Raw genomic sequence first — 21,759 nt, 5'->3', positions numbered from 1 at the left:
CTATTAAAAGATGATTTATCTCAGTGATAGGAAAACGCCAATTAAAAGTATAATAAAATACTTTTCACAACTGTTGTATTGGTAAAAACTAAGAATTCTAACAATATTGAGAGCTGGCAAAGATGTGGATAAAAGCTAACACCTGCATATTGTTGGTAAGAATACAAATCCATAAGACCATCTTGAAGAAAACTTTGGCAATAACTAATAAAGGTGAAGATGTAACTACCCTAATCCAGCAACTTTATTCCTAGATATACACCCTGAATAAACTCTTGCTTGTAAACATAAGTGGACAAATATTTAAAAAAAACAAAAGTGAATTCTCAGCAGGACTATTTATAAAGGCAAAACTAAATTTTCCATTAAAAGGAGTTAGATAGATGTATTGTGATAAATTTACATAATGCTATGCAAGAGTGCAACTGAATGAACCAAAGTTACATAAATCAATAAGGAGGAATCTCATGAACACACTATGAGGTGGATAAAGCTATAGAAGAATACTTAAAGAATGATGTCATCCATATATAAATAAATCCATATAAAACAATAATGAGCTACATGAGGAGACAAGATGGTGGAACAGCATGGAAGTTTTTTGTGTGTTTCACGTCCATGAAATACAGCCAGACCAACACTAAACCATCCTACACAGATAAAAAACTGACTGGAGGATTAACACAATAATCTGCACAACCTAAAGCACAGAATTCAGCAGGTACACGGTGCAGAGAGGTGAATTTGGGGAGCGAGAAGCCACTGAGGGTAGGGAACTGGTGGGGGGGAGAATACAGGAAAAGCACCCCTCCCCAAAAGCAGCTGGAGAGAAAGTGGAAAATTGGAAACAGCCACAGGGACTAAACAAAAAAGGGAGAAAGGAGAAAGGAGAAAGGAGAAAGGAGAAAGGAGAAAGGAGAGGGTTTAAATTCCATTAAGGCTGTAAACAAGGGGAGCGAAGTCTGCAACTCCACAGCTCCATACCTGGTGGTGCCCTGGTGGGAAGGGCGAATCCCCAGGAACAGAGTGGGATCTGGGATGTTCTTGGGCCACACGGGGTAAAGCGGTTCCACTGCTGGAAGGACATTTGGTAGAGACTGTTGAAGCCACCTGGTCCCAGCAGACCCCAGAAAACGGCCACATTCACTGGTGCTGGAACAAGGTCGTTAAGGGTGAAGCCTGATGCCAGATGTGTGTTGTGATTTTCCATAATCCCTGAAACGCTGCTGTTACACTGTCTCGCGAACTTTTTCTGGGGCGGGCTGGCACCTGGCCACAGTCTCAGGGCACTGGCAGCAGCAGGGTCCAGCAAGAGTTCCTGGGTGCAGCCGAGATTCAGCCATTGCTCATTCGGCCATTGCTTGGTGAGACCCTCCTGCAGAGGGGCAGAGCGGGTCAAAGCCGCAGTCCTTCAGAAGTAAGGGGCTGGGAAAAGCAGCCGCATCTGAGACAAAACTCAGGAGAGAGGTACTGTCTGGGGCGTGGTCACAGAGAGTGAAAAAGCAGGGAGTGGATGAAAGCTGAAGACAGAGGATGGGTGCATGATTGCTGATCGGGAGAACAGACTGGGTAGCTGGGGGGGCGCCATTTTCACCATTCCCACGCATGCACATGCGCACCTAGGAGCCCCGCAAAACTTCACCCCAGTAGGCTAGCAGCACCATCTAGTGGAGAGCGGAGCCGTCACACGGAGCCCTGCCCAACTGGGCCAACTTTGCTGTTGAAGAACACAAGTCTCACCGCCTATTTAGCTTATGGACCATAAAACACTACCTAGACTGACATAGGGGAAAATGAAGTAATTCCAGTCCTACTTGAATCTGTTAGTAGGTTCATCTATTCATATTTCTTTCCTTCTTTTCTTTTTCTTTTTCTCTTTTATGCTTCTTTTCTTTTTCTTGAATATAGAGAGAAAAAATTCATTTTTATTTTCAATTTTTATTAACAATATTTTTCTTTAACTTTTATTACTATATTTTTTTACTTTTGTTTAAATTTTTTCAAATTCTATTTTGCTTCCATCATTTTATTTTAGTCTACTTCAGTGTATTCACCTTTTCAAATTTTCAAACAATTTCCTTTTTATTTCATTATATTTTTTCTCTTTTTTGTTTCTTTTCTTTTTCTTGAATGCAGAAAGAGAAAAACTTCATTTTTATTTGCAATTTCTACTAAAATATTTTTATTTAAATTTTTTACTATATTTTTGCTTTTATGTAAATTTTTTCAAATTCTATTTTACTTCCATCATTTTATTTTAGTTTACTACAGGGTATTCACTTTTTCAAATTTTCAAACGATTTCCTTTGTTTTCTTTTCTTTTTTTCTCTTTTTCTTTTCTTTTTTCTTGAATATAGAAAAAGAAAAAGTTCATATTTATTTTTAATTTTTATTAAAAATATTTTTCTTTAATTTTTTTCTACTATATTCTTTACTTTTGTGTATATTTTTTCAAATTCCATTTTACCCTGTCATCTCATTTTAATCTACTTCAGTGTATTCATTTTTTCAAATTCTCAGATTATTTGCTTCCCCCCCCTTTTTTTCTCTAATCTGTCAAACCACTTTCAACACCCAACCAAAACACACCTAGGATCTAGCATCATCTATTCGATTTGTATGTGTGTATGTGTGTGTGTGTGTGTGTGTGTTTAATTCTTAATTTAAAAATTTTAATTTTAACTTTTTTTAATTTCAATTTTTCTACCTCATTAATTGCTTTTCTCCCTTCAAAATGACAAAACAAAGGAATTCACCCCAAAAGAAAGAGCATAAAGAAACGACAGCCAGGGATTTAACCAACACAGATACAAGCAAGATGTCTGAACCAGAATTTAGAATCACAATAATAAGAATACTAGCTGGAGTCGAAAATAGATTAGAATCCCTTTCTGCAGAGATAAAAGAAGTAAAAAGTAGCCAGAATGAAATTTAAAATGTTATAACTCAGCTGCAATCACGGATGGATGCAGTGGCGGCAAGGATGGATGAGGCAGAACAGAGAACAAGCGATAGAGAGGACAAACTTATAGAGAATAATGAAGCAGGATAAAAGAGGGAGATTAAGGCAAAACAGCACGATTTAAGAACTAGAGAAATCAGTGGCTCATTAAAAAGAACAACATCAGAATCACAGGGGTCCCAAAGGAGGAAGAGAGAGAAACAGGGGTAGAAGGGTTATGTGAGCAAATCATAGCGGAAAACTTTCCTAACCTGGGGAAAGACACAGACATCAAAATCCAGGAAGCACAGAGGACCCCCATTAGATTCAATAAAAACCGACCATCAACAACATATATCATAGTCAAATTCACAAAATACTCAGGCAAGGAGAGAATCATGAAAGCAGCAAAGGGAAAAAAAGTCCCTAAGCTACAAGGGAAGACAGATCAGGTTTGCCGCAGACCTATCCACAGAAACTTGGCAGGTCAGAAAGGAGGGGCAGGATATACTCAGTGTGCTGAATCAGAAAAATATGCAGCCAAGATTTCTTTATCCAGCACACTGTCATTCAAATAGAAGGAGAGATAAAAAGTTTCCCAGACAAACACAAATTAAAGGAGTCTGTGACCACTAAACCAGCCCTGCAAGAAATCTTAAGGGGGACTTTCTGAGGGGAGAAAAGATGAAAAAAAAAAAAATATATATATATATACACCAAAAGCAACAAAGATTAGAAAGGACCAGAGAACACCACCAGAAACGCCAACTCTACAAGCATCATAATGGCAATAAATTCATATCTTTTAGTACTCACTCTAAACGTCAATGGACTCAATGCTCCAATCAAAAGACATAGGGAAACAGAATGGATAAGAAAACAAGATCCATCTATCTGCTGTTTACAAGAGACCCACTTTAGACCTAAAGACACCTTGAGATTGAAAATAAGGGTATGGAGAACCATCTATCTTGCTAATGGTCAAGAAAAGAAAGCCGGAGTAGCCATACTTATATCAGACAATTTAGACTTTAAAATAAAGACTGTATCAAGAGATGCAGAAGGGCATTATATCATAATCAAGGGGTCTATCCACCAAGAAGAACTAACAATTGTAAATATTTATGTGCCAAATGTGGAAGCACAAAATATATAAATCAATTAATCACAAACATAAAGAAACTCATCAATAGTAATGCCATAATAGTAGGAGACTTCAACACCCCACTCACAGCAATGGACAGATCACCTAATCAAATCATCAACAAGGAAACAATGGCTTTGAATGACACACTGAGCCAGATGGACTTAACAGATATATTCAGAACATTTCATCCTAAAGCAGCAGAATATATGTTTTTCTCCAGTGCACATGGAACGTTCTCCAGAATAGACCATATACTGGGACACAAATCAGCCCTAAATAAGTACAAAAAGATTGAGACCATACTGTGCATATTTTCAGACCACAACATTATGAAACTCGAAATCAACCACAAGAAAAAATTTGGAAAGGTAACAATGTATAGGATAGACAATGTAAGAGAAATCAAGGAATCAGTCCCATTTACAGTTGCACAAAAAAACATAAAATACCTAGGAATAAGTCTAAGCAAAGAGGTGAAAAATCTCTGCACTGAAAACTTAGCTTATGAAAGAAATTGAAGAAGACACAAAAAAATGGAAAAAAGATTCCATGCTCCTGGATAAGAACAACAAATATTGTTAAAATGTCGATACTACCCAAAACAACCTACATATTCAATGCAATCCCTATCAAAGTAACACCAACATTCTTCTCAGAACTAGAAAAAATAATCCTAAAATTTTTATGGAACCAGAAAAAAACCCGAATAACCAAAGCGATCTTGAAAAAGAAAACCAAAGCAGGAGGGATCACAATCCCAGACTTCAAGCTATACTACAAAGCTGTAATCATCAAGACATTATGGTATTGGCACAACAACAGACACTCAGATCAATGGAACAGAATAGAGAACCCAGAAATGGACCCACAAATGTATGGCCAACTAATCTTTGACAAAGCAGGAAAGAATATCCAATGGAATAAAGACAGTCTCTTCAGCAAGTGGTGCTGGGAAAACTGGAAGCGACATGCAGAAGAATGAACCTGGACCACTTTCTTACACCATACACAAAGATAAACTCAAAATGGATGAAAGACCTAAATGTAAGACAGGAAGCCATCAAAATCCTCCAGGGGAAAGCAGGCAAAAACCTCTTTGATCTTGCCCGCAACAATTTCTTACTCAACTCAACTCCCTTCTGGTGGCAAGGGAAACAAAAGCAAAAATGAACTACTGGGACCTCATCAAAATAAAAAAAAATTCTACACAGTGAAGGAAACAATCAGCAAAACTAAAACGCAACTGACAGAATGGGAGAAGATATTTGCAAATGACGTATCAGATAAAGGGTTAGTATCCAAAATCTACAAAGAACTTATCAAACTCAACACCCAAAAAACAAATTATCCAGTGAAGAAATGGGCAAAAGACATGAATAGACACTTCTCCAAAGAAGACATTCAGATGGCCAACCAACACATGAAAAAATGCTCAACATCACTCAGCATCAGGGAAATACAAATCAAAACCACAATGAGATACCAGCTGACACCTGTCAGAATGGCTAACATGAACAACTCAGGCAACAACAGATGTTGGCAAGGATGCGGAGAAAGAGGATCTCTTTTGCATTGTTGGTGGGAACGCAAGCTGGTGCAGCCACTCTGGAAACCAGTATGGAGGTTCCTCAAAAAACTAAAAATGGAACTACCCTATGACCCAGCAATTGCACTACTAGGCATTTACCCACAGGATACGGGTGTGCTGTTTCAAAGGGACACATGCACCCCCATATTTATAGCAGCACTATCAACAATAGCCAAAGTATGGAAAGAGCCCAAATGTCCATCGATGGATGAATGGATAAAGAAAATGTGGTACATATATACAATGGAGTATTACTCAGCAAACAAAAAGAATGAAATCTTGCCATTTGCAACTATGTGGATAGAACTGAAGGGTATTCTGCTAGGTGAAATTAGTCAGAGAAAGGCAAAAATCATAAGAGACAAAACAGATGAACATAAGGGAAGTGAAACAAAAATAATATAAAAACAGGGAGGGGGACAAAACAGAAGAGACTCATAAATATGGAGAACAAACTGAGGGTTATGGGAGGGGTTGTGGGAAGGGGGATGGGCTAAACGGGTAAGGGGCACTAAGCAATCTACTCCTGAAATCATTTTTGCACTATATGCTAACTAATTTGGATGTAAATTTTAAAAAAATAATAATATATTTACAATGTATTTAAGGAGATATAAGGTTAAAAAATGTAAATGCATCGGAATGATAAACACCTTATTCAGGATAGTGATCATCTTGGTGGGGGAAGAGGTAGGTCATAAAGAAGATGGAGAATCTGATCAGGAAAGACTAGACAGCAAGTTTCAAATCTGTAGGAGCACTGCAGAAGCTGAAGATAGAGTCCCTAGGCAGAAGATCCATAAAAGACTCTCACCATAAAAGACACACATCATAGGAATGGCCAACTAATAAAGCCACTGCTTCTGCCACAACCAAGGACCAGCCAAATCAAAAAGCTACACCCATGGCTGCCAGCTCCAGAACCTCACTGCCAGAAACACATGTAAAATACACTTGTGGGTATTTCCAGTACTGCATCAGGGAATACACCACAGATCTTCACTCCAGAACCATGAAGCCTTGCCACAATCTGCTCCAGCAAATGGGTAATCTGATGCCTACCTCTTTCCCCACATAATTCAATTCTAAATCAAAGTTTCACATAGATGCTTTCAGTTGGTGTAGACTAAATCCATACATCTGTTCCCCGGCTAAAAGAAAAACTACAAAATATAGGGCTTATTCTTTTCTTCTTTAGAAAAATGAGGATGATAGTGAGGAACACTTAGGAAGAGTGGGTATTGAAAATGTGTAAGCAGACTACAATAACAAATTCCATTAAAGTGAGAGGCAGGGAAATTTCAACTTTGCACCTGTATCCTACACTGTTTGCATGTTTTGTTTCTTGTGGTTTGTTTGTTTGCTTGTTTTCTTTTGTTTTTACCATGAGCATATGTTTTTGGGTTTTTTTGTTTTTGTTTTTGTTTAAATAATGTCACAGAAATGACAGGTTGCCTTTCAATATGTAGCTGAACATCTTCCCCATTAACGGAAAGAGAACCCAAGCAATAAAATATGTGCAGAACTTCTATGTGCAAATTCCAAAAAGTCTCCTTAAAGAAAAAAAATTGGGGGCTCTTCTTGTCTTTTTCTTCTTATTTCCTGGAATGTAAATATAATAACTGACTTGATCAGCCACTTTAAATCATAATCAACGTGTTAACGATGTTAAAACAGCAAAAAAGAACCTAGATCTCTACTGAAAATGGAAGCTAAGCTTTTGTTATGTAAACACATGTACGTGAGAGAAAAATAAAGGTCTGTCTTATTTAAGCCATTTTTTGGGCTCAGATTGGGGGTGGGAGGTCAGGTCTTCATTACTTGAAGGCTAACCCTATCCTAACCAATATGGAAAGTAGTATCATTATTTTTAAATCTCCTTAAAAACTAACCTTGAAGACAACTAAATAGACAAATATCTGAAGTCTTGGGATTATGAGTCTTGCCCTTTTATAAATCCATACAGCAAAATGCCATGGGAATTTGCTTAATCTTTTGGATAACTTGATCAGAATATGAGCCTCACATCTCTCCAAATAGTGAGTGACGTTATCTTCTTTCTAACCTATCAAGTTTTTCAATACTTTTCTTACAAATTCTATTCCAAAATTGAATCCATAATTTAAAAGACCCTGTCTAATGTTAACTATGGTGCACAGATCAGCTTTAACTCTTAATTTTACTTCCCTCTTAATACAGTTACAAGTTAATTTTCATAATTATAGTTTAGCTCTCGTTATATTTGATTAATTAAATATTCAGTACCTAATTAGTTAATTAAAAATTATTGCAAACCTTCCCTATACTAGGTACTAGGTTAGGTGCTGCAGATACAATGATGAATATGATAGTCCAGTCTACCAAAGGAGCTCAAGGTTTAATGGGGAGGAAATGGGCAGAGAAACCTTTACCATTCATTGTAATAAGTACTACAACACACTATTATTAATGGCACTAAAGTCCTAATTGGAAGGTTATATCCTAGTAAAAGCTGATTAAGCTGTAGTCCTCTCATTCTTACTTCTAGCTCCTTTAAAAAATTCTTGTAGTTATGCCTATCTCACCATATTATAACTATATAGTCTGGTATCGTTTTTGATGAAAAATTTATAGTCAGTATTTTAAAAATATCAAACTTATGAGTTCCATTTATACCTTTGAAGGACAGCAACTTTTCCCTAAATTTTTAATCACCTGAAAACTTTTCCCTAATACTCAGGTAAAATAATGTAAAAGCATACATTGGTAAGTTTCAAACATTACCCATTTTCTACTCATTGACTGCATTTAAAGCATGTTCTCTAGATTGGCTAAAACTAATTGCCTTCTCTTTACAATCACCTCATCAATAGTGAACTCACATTTTACAAGAATGCTTTCTAAGCCATTAATCTTTAGTTTGTGAGTAAAAATATGATATGAGGTAGGATCAAATCTTCCTGAAAACTAGATATTTTACATGTATTGTTTCTTCTTTATTTACGATAATTATCACTTCAAAATAACTCTGCATCTGAAAATTAATGGTCTGAGTATTAGGTTATAGTATGGGGGGTGAAGGTATCTTATTTTTTTAAGTAATCTCTACACCCAACATGGGGCTCGAACTCATGACCCCAAGATCAAGAGTCACATGCTCTACCGACTGAGGCACCCAGGTGCCCCAAGCTTAACCTACTGGTTTAATGCAGTATACAGTTAATGATCACATAACAATGGGAATTCATTATGAGAATTAGCACAGTATTGAGGAAGCTGAGGCATTTCAGTAAGACTTAGTGTGTAAGCACAGTCATGCTTGACCATAAGCACAGCCATATATCTCTTATTCAATAAGCCAGTAAGCTGCATTATATTTTTAAAGGCCAGATACTTGGGGGCAAAACAAATGGCTAGCATGAAAGGTCTAAGCCAGCAGATAAAATCACATAATGAAAAAAGTTTAAGGAAAGAAGTGGAACGTGAATTGTGTGGCTATCAATAAAAGCATAATATTGACATACTACTTCTTTGGGAGGCAGTGGGGAGATTTCAGGAGGAGTGGTAGGCTGAGACAGCCTGGATCTCATGAGACACAAAGCAGCTGCATGCTAAATGCATCAGAGTTGATGAAGTATACCCTCTGGTAACCTAACAAACAATGAATTACAATCATCTAACGGAGGTTAAAAATAAGGAATCAAACCAAGGTCTCCTTCTTTCCCATTGAGCCTAATGCTGGCGGCATTCTGCAAAAAGAAAGGACTACACTGTTTAACTTTAAATTCTCAAAAATATTCTATTACAGTAGGTCTTACATATTTGTATGACTTTAAATATCATTAAAACAAATATATATAATTGATATATATATACATATGTGTGTGTATATATACATTGTGTGTGTGTGTGTGTGTGTATGTTTAAAACAGTCACCAGATGTGTTAAGAGTTTAAACACCAAGCAGTGTTATCCAACAAAAAAAATATAAGATACTGTCAGTAATTCTCTTCCTGCTAAATACACTCAGAAGATTTTGGATGGGGCATTTCTGTTACTAGTCAACAGAGCTTAGAAAACTAACCTGAACATTTACTACATATATTATTTAAGTAGTTGGGTCTACTTACAACATGCATTCATTCATCATGCATCCATTGAGTTACTGTGTCACATACTACGTTATGTTCTGTGGAGGAGCAAAGTTGTGATATACGAGTCCTATGCTAATACACAAAGACCATAGTGTAGAATATGATAAATGCCTTTAGACAAATAGAGTGAAAGTGCTGTGGTGATCCCAATGATGAGGAAGAAAGAATAACATTTATTCATTCACTCAGCAAATATTTTAAGGACTCTTCTAGGCATTAGGGATAGATTGGTAAACAAGATAGACAGTGACCAAGCCCTTCTGTGCTTTTACAAATGTTAACACACTTTGTCTTCGTGAGAACTCAGAGAGGCAAGTATCCTTCTAAGAGGGTGACTGGTTTAGTGTTTGGAGCATAAATAATGGTCTCCCAGTAGTGTTGAAAGCACATGGCTTAGAATAGCAAGGAAATTCAGTCTCTTTACTCCCATCCTCCCTAGAACAAAGCCCAAAGTGCTAACACATATCAAAGGACCAGTCCTATTTGTTTTCACTTTTTGGCTGGGGATAGAATTTAAAAGCTCCAGATCAAGGAGGGAGTTATCTAAGGTTGATAACAGATGTTCTTGCACAGGACTATTCTTGCACAACACTGCAGCCTCACGATGGCTGAGGCAACCAGGAATGGGTTAAACAATGGTTTATATTGAAAACAAGAACCAAACGAAAAGCAGTAAAACAACCTCCCAGACAGATCCCGAATATCTGAATACTGCTATACAATGAAATGTTTCAGTTCTGAATGCTAACACGGTGGTACTGGAATTATCAAAATTGACTCAATTATGTGCACCATACTTGATTTTTTAAGGCAGAAAAGACTATTAGATTTTAGGAATATTTTCAGCAAGCAGAATTCAATCAAAATTTATTTTCTGGCTAGCCCAGAGAAGTAAGTTAATTACAATATCTAATTCCATGATCATTCTGAGTAAACCCAGTCGCACTTTATAAATTTAAGAGTGTTAATATTGTTAATAATATTATATTTTCCCCAATCCCTCTAATCCCTTCAGATTTAGAATGATGTCTTCCTTACAACATCTCTTTAGGGACACAAATATTAATGATTAATATTTGGTATTATCTCTGATTACCACAGTATGTTATTCTCATTTTAAAGATGAAAAAACTAAGGATCCACGAGTGACAATATCTGAAGCCACAATTCAAATACAGCTAATAAAAAATCCTTTTGTATACTAATAGTTCTCAACTAAAGCTATGTCTCAGAAACATTTATGGACTTTTCCAAATACAAATACTTGGTACCATGCTGAGGACTGTGAATCAGTTTCTGTAATGGAATCTCCAATTTTATTTTCTAAAATGTCTACTGGTAAATCCGATCTAGTTTAATAGAATAAAACCTGGCAAATAGCAAATCGAAAGTAAGTTGTTTCTGTATCTGAATAAAATGGGAGCTAAAAAATAATGGGGAGAGTTAAAGAGGAACATTTGTTTTACTGAGCCTGAAAGAAATAGAGAGGAGAATAGTGCTCATGGTCTGCATAACTGGGCTTTAGAGTGTGATGAACACAACTTTCTCTGATGCCAGTCCTTCCAAGGTGAATGTGATAAGATTACTTGTCCCTTCTAAGGAAGAGCAAGAGGACCAGAAGGAAATGCCATCATCATAATTCCAACTTCTTATTTCTTCCATTGATAGATTAAGGGCCAAGGCCTACGTCAATGCATCAGTAGCCCTCATGCTGCCACACCCTGTGCCTATGTCCTGGCTAGACAGACATAGCAGATTGATTGTTGCAGCCAAGTATATATGTACCCTAATAATTCTTCCTGAATCCTACCAATCAGACTTGGCACAGAAGAAGAAATTTATTTGAACTTCTAGATCATTCATTCATTCATCCATTTACTCATTTATTAAGCAAACACTGAATGCCCACTATTGTGGGCATGCTTTTAACCACTAAACTCACTCTGACTCCTTTGAGGGCAAGTTTATAAACAACTGTCTAAAACCTTGAGACAATCCTACAGAGAAGCTTCTCATATTCATGAAGTAGGAATAATATTGTTTTGTCAGTAAATGAGAATAAGGAAGGGAGGGAGACAAACAGGGAGGGAAGAAAATGAATATAAGGAAGTTGAGGTCAGAAGCTCATTACAAAGACCACTGGAAGTGCACTCTTCCACACCCCTCCATTCATATTTCAGCCTTATCAGTTGCAACCATATTAAGAAATTATCAACATGTTCCCACTACTGATCTGAAAAATCTGATTCTAACAAGAGATTTGGTATCTTCTCCAACCCACTCCCTATTCAGGCTTCTTCCACTCATCAGCTATGCCATCCCCAGGTGGGTCTCAGGACCCTTTTATTGGTTAGTTCATTTGTTGGTTTGCTTGGTTGATTGGGAAATTTAGCTCTTCTCTCAGTTAAGTTAGACTGAAATCAGTATTTGGTGGTCTCCAGTGGTCCAAGAAGGCCACAGTTAAAGTGAACTCTGCCATAGTTGATGTCAGCAGAAATTAACATATTTAACTAGACCCTGTCTATGTCTGTCAGTAAAGTTGTTTGCTTGTCTTTAGTCAGATAAGAGTTCTGAGCAAAGGTTCCAGGAAGAAGAGCGGTAAGAATAGTGTAAAGGGTAGTAAGAAGAAAGGAAGATCGGTATGTTCCCTTTTAGTGCTGTGCACCCTGCATAGCAAAGCAAATAATAATCAAACTTAAGACAAGGACTTAAAAAGCTGCCTTTAGATTTGTTGTCAGTGGTGAGAATTAAACTAATTTTCTTTTGTCAAAAGTGAAAATATGTTTATGCCAAAAAATTTCACCATGAAAAGAGATAAAAGGAAGTTGTATCCTTGTATTATTATGAGAGAAAACATGTTTTCACTCAACTCTTTGCATAACACAAAATTAAAATGGGGGGGGTTGCTTGCTTAGAGTGTTGAACATAGTGCCTAGAACATTGTGGATGCTCAGTAAATATTTGCAGAATAAATGAATAAAAGAAACATCGTAAGAAATTATAGCAGAGAATTTTCAAGAATTCATTTATTGTAACTTCAAACAAACCGAAAGAAAAAAAAATGTGATCTTTGGGAAAAAAACACTTATCTGAAACATGAAATCTTTGCAAATAGTATATTTATTTCAGTTCTTTAATGAAACTAATTTGTAATGTGAGTGGCAGAAAGGATGAAACTTTTCCACCCTGGATATAAATGAGAAAACATCTTTACTTAATTCCATTTGTTTATCTCAGAAGGTCTTCTGCCTTTACTTACTAAATAGTCCCTTTTTTTTCAAAACACCATAGAGAAACTCACTGAGCCTTAATCAACTATTTGAAGAGTAGCTATTCTCTTCTATTCTGGCTCTATAATTACCAATTATATATTTTTTTTTCTCAAGAAGAAACACTTCTGGACTTATTTTGATTGATTTTATCAGGCAGCTCTCTTGCATCTTTAAGTAGCATCTTTTATAAAAGAGCTTCAGTTTTGCCTAGTTTATGCTAAGAATAACATTTGTAGTTTTACTTATTAATAGATTCAAATGTCTCATTCGTGTTGGAAAACAAAGCCATAATTTAAAAAATGAGGAAAATATTAATTAATTCTGCTTTTGTGCAGTTTGAAAACCAGATCAGTTAAACCACATTTCCAAGAAAACTGAATGTTATTCAGGGACTATTAGAGCCAAGCTCGTCTCTGCTGGCTTACTTTAGTTTTCCACATTATAAACAACAAATATTTGCAGGTTCTTCCTCAGTAAATCCTGTTTTCCTCCTTATCATGTGCATGATAAAACAAGAAAAATATGGCATTGATTTATTTCCTCAATTTTAAGGAAAGATGAAAAATCTACCCTGTGAAGGGAGGCAGAATGTGATTCTTCAGTGCTATACTCAGTTGTGGCATTTTTGTGGAGTAACTAGAGTTCCTGGAGCCCACCCAAGAAAGGGGCAGTGGGGCAGGGCAGCGGGTGTGGAGTGGACACAAGCATGAAGCAAGACTTCCAAGTATTCCCCCCAAGTGTGGCATATCTAAGGCAGGTTTGGAGAGGTAGCTGGTACTTCTCTTCAGCTACAAATACATTTGAATCAAAGAATAATCTTGGATAGACAGTATGCCCATCAGTTGCACAGCCCTTCCTAAATGATGCTGGATAGTTGGAGCACTGATGACCATGTCAAGGTAGTTCCTACCTAGACACTACAGCCTTTACTAGGTGGCCACTTGGGTTCCTCAACTGTTATAAAACTTCTTAAACCTGGTATCTTAGAAATGGTTGAATCACAGATCTAAAGCAGGAGTTTCTCAACCATGAGGATACATGATAAAATCTTGTGGGAAATGGTTTTCCAAACTACACATACCTGCGTGGTGCCAGGTCTACTCGCTCCAGATTCTGAGGCAGCTCCCTTGGGCACAGATAAGAGCCAAATACAGAGAATGAACAAGGGGAGACAGTGGGGAGGTAACTGAGTGACACTGATTTTACTCCCTCTCTGTTAATAATTATATTTGCTTGTTAGCATTAGACTTCCCTTTGGTCCATGTCCTCTGAGAGCAGACTCTTAGCATCTTGTCTCTGTGGTACACTATGTTAGGTCACATGGCTACCGAGTTAGTATCCTCACATGTAATACTTGATGTTCTGAGTGGCTTTCCCCAGCTATAGGACCACAGGTTAACAGTTTCACAGGCCACATCTTCTTTTGGTCTTTCTGAATTGAACACCTGATCTCACAGTGGTGACCTCATCCTTACTATTTCCTCTTTCCAATGTGATATGTCTCCAGGATGGCATCAATCGCCACAAAACTCCATGAAATACCCATTCCTAGAGCTCCCCCGTTTCCCCCTATATTTTTTGCCACACATTCTCTGCATCCTCTTCATCCCACTGCCGCTAATTGTTCCTTACATATGGTATTTTCCAGGCTTCTATTCTTAACCACTTTCAATATTAATTCTTCATCTGCCACATCTCTTAAGTGTTCCTAATCCAAGTTACTCAACTTCCTGCTGTTTTTCCCACCCACTTTACCAGACAATCAAACAACATACTCCAACATATGAAAACTTTCCAGATCAAACTCATTCTTCTTATTTTTCCTTATTCCAGTCCTTTTACCTGCATCCCTCACTAAATTGTCATATCATTGTCTACCTAAAGAGTCACAGAAGTACCATTAGATCCTGTCTTATTCACTCCTCAGGTTTAATGCCACAGGGTCCTATTAATATTACCACCTACATCTCCCTCACTCTTCACTGTCAAGTCTCTGTCATAGATTAGCATCTTCTCCTGGATGAAACCATTGAGCTCCTCCACCCTTTGCCTCTCTGTCTCTGGATGACATCTGTCTCTCTGGCTGGGTGTATTTATTACTTCTCTAGTCCAGGTCTTTTTGATGAGGTTTTCTGGCATAACTGCTTGGGTAATAATCCTATCAGTCTTATCACCTAGCACCCTCCCTCCCACGGAGCCTTATGCTCCCCTAGGGAGAAGTGGTGTGAACAGAGTACGGCCTCATGCTCCATCAGAATGACTGCTCCTTTGCCACATTTAGCCCTGCTATTGAACCTACCCCTCAGCTTACACTTATGAGTTGTTTCTGCCAAGGATCCTGGTGATTTTCCTGCATTCATACTCTTGGAGAGTGCTCCCCCTTCTCTGAGCCATCCTTTCTCCCTCTCACCCGCTTACTGGGTCTGTCAGCTGTATCTGTAATAAACTCTTAATTGTGGATGAGTTTATGGGCTTTCTTATGAGGCTCCTGAGACCTAGACAAATCAGGGAATGTGGCTGGACATCTGTTTGTGTCCCTGAGCATGCTATCACAGTTAAGGAGACAGCCTGCCCAGAGTGGTTGGAGGACTTCCAGGAGGGTGTTTCCTAATTCCACTTGCTGGCACACCAGGGAGATACCTCCAGTCCAGACCAGACACACACTGTTACACACAATTGCTTTAAAGCTCCAGGACAACAAAAAGGAAGTTGATTGAGAAATCTGATTTCACAAGTCATATTTGACTCATCTGTAGTTTGTGGCCCCCCTCTGCTTTTTCTAGACTGCTTCTCCATGTCAGAGAACTTCTCCCAGCCCTGCCTAACACCCCAGGATTCTGCAGTGGCCCCCAAGCACAGTAAGCCTCATTAAAATTCAGGCCCAAGACTAAGAAAAACCCAGAGAGAAATAGAAATTCCTTCTCCAATTGTTCTGAGGAATGCCTTTCCTAAATGAGGAACACCTGAAACACTCACTCTCTTGAGGGGATAAAGGGCCCACGGAGGTGTAAACTAATCCAAAGGACAAACAGTATTAGAATCCAGAACAACACAAGAAAAGCCTAACATCTGTCCAAGACATTAACACACCCGTAACAGAAACACAGTTTCTTTTCCAAAAGTGCCCACTGGCTGTTGGATAAAGTCCAAACTCCTGAGCGAGGCAGAAAAGACCTTCCCCAACTGGCAATAACCAGATGTTCTAGTCTCATATTCTGCCTCCCCACCTGACCCTCTCCAACCTTCACTCACCCGCCACTTCATCATGCTACCCCACCACCCTTCCCCAAGCAGGCCATGCTCCCTGACTCGCTGCCCCGCCTTCCATACTTGAAGAGGCCTGTCATGTTCTCTCTGCAATAGGAAAATACACATCGTTTCTTCTTTCCAACTTCTCTCAGCAAGCTTTTCTCTTTGTTTTCTGGACTTCCACGACTTCTTCAAGGAGTTTCGAGTAGTCTCTATTAAACTATGTTTTAATTTTTTTCTATGCACTACTAGTTCTCCCTGGTATAGAGCTAATATCAATAAGTGCTTTATGAATTAATGGTTGAATCTTTCTGGGGTTTTCCCCACCAGATTCCAATGTTCCCTTTGATGTTGACTCTCAGGCCCAGAAAGTTACTGATTCTTCTGTCCTGATTGTTTGAGACTTGATGAACAGCCTGGCAAAAGTGTGTTCATCCTCACCCACGGCAGACATCACACATCAATTACAACATGCATTTCCCTGAACCAAGGGTTGTAGTCTGGGTTCTCTGCAATCAGACACTGACACAGATGGAGTGTGGGTACAGGACAGTGATCAGGGACCAACACTGTGGAAGGTGGGGGGGGGGGGAGGAGGAAACAGGATCAGGCAGAGGGAAAAATGGAATGTGATGCAGGCCTGATAAACCCTCAGACAAAGCTCTTGCAATCTCTGGAGCATACACCCATCAGAGTTGTTCTGCTGTGGGCCAAAAATGGCTGGATCTTCACATCTTCACCATGATTAATCACTGGATGCAGGCCACCTTGGCAGGGGCATGACCTTGATTGAAATGATTCTCTGGGCACCTGAGTGGCTCTGCTGGTTAAGCGTCCAACTTTGGCTCAGGTCATGATCTCGAGGTTCGTGAGTCCGGGCCCTGAGTCCTCGGGCTCTGTGCTGACAGCTCAGAGCCTAGAGCCTGCCTCGCATTCTGTGTCTCCCTCTCTCTCTCTGCCCCTCCCCTGCTTGCACTCTGTCTCGCCTGTGCGGGCGCGTTCTCTCTCTCAAAAATAAATAATAAACATTAAAAAAATAATTAAAAAAATAGAAATGATTCTCTGCAGCTGAGGCGGACCCTGAAGCACTTAAATGATGGAGGACATCTGCTGACTGCTCTCCCAACAGCTGGGGCAAAAAGTCCTTCCTTGAAGAGTGATCTGAATGGCACATGTCAAGCCTACCAAACCCAGCAGTGGCAGTGGTCCTCTCTGCATGGCACTCTGAATAGATCAGTTGGTGAGCACTGGCAGGTAAGATGAAATTATTATGCTGTTCCCCACACATGCTCAAAATTTTAGACCCCAATCTCTGAGGTATTTCCTGTTTGAACTTTCAAAAACGTATCCCTTTTCCAGAGTTTCTGAACTAGGGACAAAATGTCTGTATTTAAAATTCAAAAGCGCTATTAACATTGAAACAGCTAATATGCCAACAAAACAGCACTTTCAGCGGCTTTAAAATTTTTAATTAAGTCTTTTCCATCAGGCAGAGACTGAGACAGCTCCTTCTTTGCTCTTTCCAGGAGATTTCAGGAGAAATTAGCCCTCATTTTCTAATGTGGTTCTAGTCTTCCTTTGCTCACTCTGTCCCTCTCCCTCCTCCCTGAGCTGATTTCCCCTCCCCCCGACCCCTCCCCTATCTTGCCCTCTCTCAGGCCTTAAGGCCTCCTTCCCTCTTCCTCTGATTTCTCCTCTTTCTTTTCTTCTCTCTTCCTCTGAACTTTTGGTCAAAATTAATTAAACTTGACCCTTGTAGGGTTGATGTCCTTATCCATATCTTTGTCCTAGAAAACATTCTGCAAAAATAGTTCCAGACTATGATTACAGGGAAATTACAGGAAATTACAGGGAAAATTTGGAGAAAAATGAAATAATGAAAGGAAAGCCTGATTTTGCCCTTCATTTTACTTGGATTTCAGACTAGAAAATATATTCCACAGTCTGAAATACCACAAGCATGTCAAATAGCTGTAGGTACCACGGGATATGTTATAAACTGTCCTTGACAAATGATAACCAGTTTCATCCTGGTCAGTGATGAGTTTCCATTAATGGGCTTCTTTATCCTTCTAAAGGGAATTAGGGAGTTTGGTGAGTGCATTTATCTGAACAAGTACAGATGTGTGTAACCTAATAGTGCTTTGCTGTAGTTGTCACAGTGAACTCCCAGTTTAAATATCAGTATCCACTGAAATGGAGTTGAAAATACTTGTAGTCCTGAATCACACTTTAAAAACTTCTGGGTTTGTGGTTGCATTTAACTCTGATTCATCAGGTAGCAAGCCATTTCTTCTTGCTCCATGATAGCGGAGGACACAGTCCAGCCTTCTGTTGGTTCTTATCTGTATGAAATACTACATTTTGAAATATTACATTTAATTTTACTGCACAATATTGCCTTTAAGAATTTTCTTATAGCATCAAATGGTAATATTTTTGGCGTGAGTAAATTATGTGTGCCTGGGTAGATGATTAAATATACATATTTCCCCAAGTACCTGACCTTCTAAGAGGGCAGGTCTCAAAGAAAGCATTTGGGTTTTGCTTATTAGAGATGAAGGATAAAATGAAAATGGAAGAAAAAATGGTCAGGTGGAAATGTCGCATGGCCAAGCACAGAGTCAAAGTAAGGAAATGTGCTTTACCCATGATGAGGCATGTTATCAGAAATGAAGAACAGGGGCTGAATATTCAAACTACCACAAGCACTCTTACTTTAGGACTCTAAAATGTCTAATGTAATCATGGTGCCAGGCTCAAGGTTGTTTATGTTCTATATAAAGTCCAAGTGCAATTTCTCTTAATCCAGAGACCTATGAACTTAAAAAAAAAAAAAAAAAGTTAGGGAGCCTGGGTGGCTTGGTTGATTGTCTGACTTCAGCTCAGGTCATGGTCTCATGGTTTGTGGGTTCGAACCCTGCATCAGGCTCTCTGCTATCAGTGTGGAGCCCACTTCAGATCCTCTGTCCTGCTCTCTCTTTGCCCCTTCCCTACTTGTGCTCTCTCTCTCAAAAATAAAAATTAAAAAAATAAAGACAATAAAAGAGTACAGTAGGCCAATTAGAAAAAAAAAAAAAGTAACCCTGAACCTCCTCCCCTCCGTCCCACCCAGTGTACCCAGTATACAAATGGTAGAACAGGCTAATCACACAGCGGCCGTTGCTCCAATAGCAATTCTGAAAATCCAACTGATCAAATGCTGCCAACCCACCATACTTTGGGACAGGGAATATCTGTTGATCCACCTGATGCTTCAGAAGTGCATCTCTAGTTGGTTATTACCCAGACTTTGGTTGCATCTGCTATGAGCTACACCACTATCCATCATCCTCATTGTCCACTCCTGATGAAGCCTTTGGAAAATATGTTCTCTTTTGATTGCTGGGCCGTCTTCACAGCCTGCTTCTTGATTGTAGAAATTTGAAGGCCTAAAGTCCTTTTCAAATCCCCAACAGCCTCTGTTTCTTTTAGTTCAAACTGGTTCTTTCTTCAGAACTTTAAGGATTATCTATAAATTTGAAGTGAGTCAACTCCACTGGTCAAAGCTGCACTCATGACTCCTTTTTAGACCTGCCTCTTTATGTAATCAGATTCTTTGGGCCCATCAGGCTTCCATGAGACTACAAGTTTATGCTTTCTAGAAGGGTCTTCACATAGGTTTGACTCGGCTTCCTCAGTTTAGCCTATGTTACCAGGTGATACACATTTAATCTTTGCCTTGGAACTCCATCTTAATTTGAGGATCTCTTGCTGACTCTAGAAGCTGAAGATAAGAAAACAGTTTATTTTCCAAGTTATTTACATTCTACAGAATATATTTATGTTCTACCTTAAAATTTTTAGACTAAAAATTAGATTAATGTGTTTTTTATTATGAATGTAATATATACTTATAAAACAGCTTAATATCATTGAACACTATAAAAATCAGAAAATTAAAGTTTGGTTGCAATGGAATAGAACATAGAAATAGACTACGATATATATGGGAGATCATATATCATACAAATATAATTACAAATGAGAAAGAAAGGAAATCATACAAATATAATTACAAATGAGAAAGAAAGGAAAACTCAAAAGTGGTGCTGAGACAATTGGCCATCCAGATGGAATAAAGTTAGATCATTATCTTGTACTTATCTACAAATAAATGTTATATTGCATTTAAAGCTAAATATAAAAAAACAAAGCGTTAAATGCAATATAACACTTATATTTAGATAAAAACATGTAGACAAATATGTTAATAATATCAGGGGAAGAAAGAATTTTTTTAAAATAAGACACAGAAAATGGGGCACCTGGGTGGCTCATCTCAGATTTGGGAGTTCGAGCCCCACATCAGGCTCTGCACTGACCATGAGGAACCTGCTTGGGATTCTCTCTCTTTCCCGCTCTCTCTCTGCTTGTGTCTCTCTCTCACTCTCTCTGTCCCAAAATAAATAAACTTAAAAAAAAAAACACAGAAAATGATAAAAGATAAAGGAAAGGATAAATTTAAGTACATTAAAATTAACTTCTGTATGTCAAGAGGCATAAACACAATGGAAATATAAGCCACAACTGGGAGAATATGTTTGCAATGAAAATAACCATCAAAGAATTATTATCTAGAATATAGAAAGGACAGGGGTGTCTGGGTGGCTCAGTTAAGTGCCCGACTTCAGCTCAGGTCATGGTCTCATGGTTCATGAGTTCGAGCCCCACATCAGGCTCTGTGCTGACAGCTCAGGGCCTGGAGCCTACTTCAGGTTCTGTCTCTCTCTCTCTCTCTCTCTCTCTCTCTCTCTCTCTGCCTCTCCCCCACTCATGCACACTCTCTCTCTCTCAGAAATAAACATTAAAAAAATTAGTTATACAATATATGAAGAACAAATACTACTCAAAAGTAAAAGATAATAGAAAAGTGAGCAAAAGATAGAAGTAGGGAGTTTATAGAAGAAAGCCACTTGAGTGACCAATAATCATGAAAAGATTCTCGATATTACTATTAATTAAGAGAATGCAAATTAAAGCAATTCTTAGATACTCCTTGGCAGTTATCACCTTGCAAATATTGTTTTAAACTGATAATCTCAAGAATTGATTAAGATGTGAGAGCCGTAAAACACTTATAGTGACTGATGTTTAATCAAGTGTCAGATTTATTCACCAAGACCCACAACAGTTCCACATATAGGCATATGTCCTTGATGGACTCTCATAAGTGGGCACAAGGAGACATACATAACGGATTTTGTGGCAGGAAGTGATAGCCCTTCACCAAACCTATATCCTCCTTTTCCTGGCCATACAGTTAGACTACATTTTCTAACCTCATTATCATTAGTTGTGGCCCCGTTACTGAATTCTAGCAAGAGGTGAGTAGAATTAATGTGCAATACATCCAGATCTGTCCCATAAAAAACAGCCAAATAATAATC

The 21,759-nt window shown here is 38.4% G+C and overlaps 1 long non-coding RNA gene across 10 annotated transcripts in view; it reads right to left on the bottom strand.

Annotated features, from left to right (window-relative positions):
- The window catches only part of LOC113599310 (uncharacterized), a 72,086-nt gene that overhangs the window by 12,519 nt on the left and 37,808 nt on the right, over window positions 1–21,759 (bottom strand). For 8 of the 10 annotated variants that reach the window (XR_008294959.1, XR_008294964.1, XR_008294965.1 and 5 more), the window contains one exon: window positions 4,641–20,096. This is a non-coding gene — a long non-coding RNA (uncharacterized LOC113599310). Of the gene's footprint in view, window positions 1–4,640; window positions 20,097–21,759 lie in introns of those variants that run through there. The other 2 variants (XR_008294966.1, XR_008294961.1) reach the window with 1 other exon arrangement.

Source organism: Acinonyx jubatus, chromosome C1 (genome assembly GCF_027475565.1).
Source record: "Acinonyx jubatus isolate Ajub_Pintada_27869175 chromosome C1, VMU_Ajub_asm_v1.0, whole genome shotgun sequence".
Taxonomy (NCBI): domain Eukaryota; kingdom Metazoa; phylum Chordata; class Mammalia; order Carnivora; family Felidae; genus Acinonyx; species Acinonyx jubatus.
The sequence above is the reverse complement of the archived record's forward strand: the minus strand, read 5'-3'. Positions and strand labels throughout refer to the sequence as shown.